General features: G+C 33.7%; 1 long non-coding RNA gene across 11 annotated transcripts; it reads left to right on the forward strand.

Annotated features, from left to right (window-relative positions):
• The first annotated feature begins 343 nt into the window (after positions 1–343).
• LOC110917669 lies at positions 344–3,361 on the forward strand. Of its 11 annotated transcripts, XR_004884724.1 has the most exons (7): positions 352–614; positions 1,383–1,432; positions 2,025–2,222; positions 2,334–2,441; positions 2,597–2,829; positions 2,940–3,048; positions 3,155–3,361. It is a non-coding gene; the product is annotated as an uncharacterized LOC110917669 (long non-coding RNA). The 11 variants fall into 11 exon arrangements; XR_002580760.2 differs by having other exon boundaries at positions 344–614; positions 2,025–2,703; positions 2,760–2,829; XR_002580753.1 differs by adding an exon at positions 1,634–1,713 and having other exon boundaries at positions 346–614; positions 2,025–2,829.
• Positions 3,362–3,679: the final 318 nt, after the last annotated feature.

Here is a 3,679-nt window from a genome sequence, read left to right on the forward strand (position 1 = left end):
TGCGGTTCTTGTGTAACCGCATCTTATGAGTGTTTTGAAAAAAATCAAGAGCCAAAAGATACGATTCTATAACCGCATCTCTTAATATAATTATAATAATAAAAAGAGTGAATTACAAGTTTTGTCATTTATCTATATACCTAATTTCATGCGGTATCCTTTGTCTTTAAAATAGACGAGTTTTGTATTTATTGTTTCAAAATCTTGCACAGTGTGTCCTTTGAGCCTAACCCAGTTAATTTTAAATGTTAAATGAAGGGTCATTTGATCTTTTTACTTGTTTATTTAAAAAAATCATTTCCCTCCCCCTAATATTTTTTCCCGCCCATACAAAAATTTCAATTCCCTCTCAATACCGAATCCCTCCAAATATGCTTGATCTAACACTATTTCTTTTTCTGATGAACCCCTACTATTTTCTCTCTTACTATTCCTCATCGGCGTTTGTGGATGTGATTGTGGAGGAGAAGCAGCAACAGAAGAACTCAAGGGGCTGAAATGATGAAGATGAGACTAAAGGGAAACCGAAGGGAATGATGTCAGCCACACTGATACATGAATGAATGTGGTGGGTTCAGTTGGCTATTGTTTGCTGAAGTAAACCGATGATCGAGGTTAGGGTTTCGTTTCTCTGTTGAAATTGCATTTTTTTATTTTTTTTTTATTTTCATAAAAGTAGTGAATGCAATATGGAATTGAGCCTAATTTCAGTTGAATGCTTTCGTTTATCGTTTAATTGGAGCCGGTAAACCTATCTATTTACATTCTGATATTTTCACTGTTCCTTTAACTTTCGACCGAATAACACCCCCCAGCATACATACACTTGAATGCTTGTGTGTGTTTCTATTTTTGGGCTATTGTGGTGGACTTGAGAATAATATACATGGATTTGGACTAGATATTGATAATTATCATTGTTTTCTAATATATTTAAAGGTAAATGCGTGTTACATCTTCTTTGTGAACTGTGAGTGTAATTACACTTATGTAAGTGACTTATTAATTTTCAATAAAAGTGTTAAAAGGAACATAATGTCACATAACTGTGGATTAGGAATAGTATATAATCACGATTGATTATGTTGGGGATTGAAGCCATCCTCATAAAGAATGTAACTTCATATGATTTTGAAAAATAAATAATAGTGATTATAGTCGTATATGAATTTGCTACCTGAAGTGTATGATTGAGAAAGGAACAGTAGTCTAATATTATTGTCACTTCAATTCTAGAACTTGTTAAAAATTTGTTAGGCTTGTTATGTTTCATCTTATTTTGATATGACCGTGAAATTCTTATATGCAAGTTAAAAGTTGTTTACCAAAAAAAAAATATTATAATAATATCCCTAAATTCTCTTGCGTCTTATCATTTGCAGATAGTACATTTAAGGTTTCTGGAAAAGGAAGAAGATATATGTCTTGAATTGTGAGTTGGGCTTTCTTACTTATATTAATAATAAATATTGTAATCCTTGCATGAAAATTTAATTGTATCTGTTGACCAAAATCGGCTGGTCAAATTTGCATGATATATGATGACGGGTGAACGGGTCAGCGGGTTAACGTGTGATGTAGTTGTTATAATTATTCTTATAAGGACTCTAAATCACACTTCTAATAACCACAGGTTATATATATATATATATATATATATCAACATCACTTGTTACTTGGATGATGCTTGCCTACTGTTCTAGCAAGATAATGGTTAGTTATTCTTTTGATCTAATGTCATCCATTCACACACTTTTATAGAGCATCTTTGTGGTACCATTACATGATTCACTCACCATTTGCTATTTAGATTGGTAAATGTGTTAATTAGTTTGACTTTGCATCAAGTCTTTTCAATTAATTACTCAAGGATCCAGATATAGTCAAATTCACATTGTTTGTAGATACAACCTGCACATGAAGTATGTCATCTAGCCTATCGACATGTTATATTGTAAACCGACATGATATATTGTAACCAACATGCTACTTTTTCGTTTCTTTACTATATCTTTTTTCAACAGGTATTGTGAATGGGTCAGCGGGTTAACGGTTCAGCGGGTGAACGGGTTAGCAGGTCAGTAGGTTAACGACTCAGCAGGTGAACGGGTCTGCAGGTCAGTGGGTTAATGGCTCAGCGGGTGAACTGGTCAACGGATCAACTAGTCAGCGGGGTCAGTGAGTAAACGAGTCAGTGGGTGAACTGGTTAGCGGGTGAACGGGTCAGCGAGTCTGTTGGTCTGATTATAGTTACATGTGTTTTGTTTTTTACAACCTGTGACAATTTGTGATCAAACTTAATTTATCATGTCAACTGTTTTTTGCACATTCAGGAAAAGATGAGGTTCTGAAGCGGTTACATGTGGAACACATGATGTGCTTACGCAGGCCTTAGGACGCGGGATGGGTAGAGAGATCTAGTCATTCGATGCTCTGACTTGGTGATATTATTTACATAGTTTTTAAAAAAGGGTGATGACATCATCCTATTGCCCTATAATCCCGGGTTCTATTTTCAATCAAAATAACTGTTTGTAAAGAAAGGCCTATTATCTTGATTTGTTTTGACTGAATTTTGGTTTTTGGTTTTTTGTAGAAATTATTGGTGTTGGCAGTATTAAACCTGAAAACAACTACATGCTATTATCTTGATTCCCTAAGGCCTAGCAGTGTCAATGAGCAGTTGAGGAAAATTATTGATATGTAAGTAATACAAGTTATCATAAGAGTCGGAAATATTCTTTGATATATTTTTATAGGGCAATGGTTGTGTTTGCTGCACGAAGTGGTACTAGCATGAGGGTTAAACTCAATTCGGTCAACGCTAGGGTGAGCACTTAATTTCTTATTTAAATTGTGGTTGGAATGATACTGTAAATACAAGAACCCTTTACTTTAAACTTAAATCGCAACAGTTTCACACTTCTTGATACTTTTAGTTGTGTAGTGTCCATGTCAACGATGAAGTACTAAATGTGGCTACTATGTGATGAAGTTCATGAGAGAGAGAGAGCTTGCAAAGGAGTTGATATTTTGGATAATGACAATGTAAGTTTAGGCAAATTTTAGTCTGCATGTTAGAGAAATCTGGCATTTAATGCTTAAGTTCATAGATTCTGATTTTTAAGATTTAGTTTATTTAATTGTTGCTCAGGTTAGGGAAGGAGTAGCGGAATACTTGGCTGTGGATATGGATGAAATTCGTGAAGATTGGCCGACTTATGCGACTACCTTTATTATTAAGTGACAAACCGTATTTTAGGTGTCCACAAATGTATTCAAACAATTTTTTTTGTTAACGTTAAAATATTTGTACTATATTTGACAAATGATTTTTTAATGGATAGTTTGGGTATGTATATGTGTATTTGTTTTATGAAATAGATTTATTGTTTTTGTTATAATATATGCATCTAGGGTAAAATAATAATTCTATAATTTTTTTAAATAATTAAAAGCATGACACGCGTAAATGAATGTCATAAATATGTGTCATAAATGCGTGTCATGAATGTATGTCATTAAAGAGTGTCATAAAATGTGTGTCATGAAGGTGTGTCATAAATGTGTGTCATAAAAACATGACACACAAATGCATGTCATGTTAAATTTATGACTCTTCAATCAACGACTCGCATTTGCGTGTCATAATTACCGTTTTATGACGCACAATGTGCGT

Source organism: Helianthus annuus, chromosome 16 (genome assembly GCF_002127325.2).
Source record: "Helianthus annuus cultivar XRQ/B chromosome 16, HanXRQr2.0-SUNRISE, whole genome shotgun sequence".
In the NCBI taxonomy this organism is placed as follows: Eukaryota; Viridiplantae; Streptophyta; class Magnoliopsida; order Asterales; family Asteraceae; genus Helianthus; species Helianthus annuus.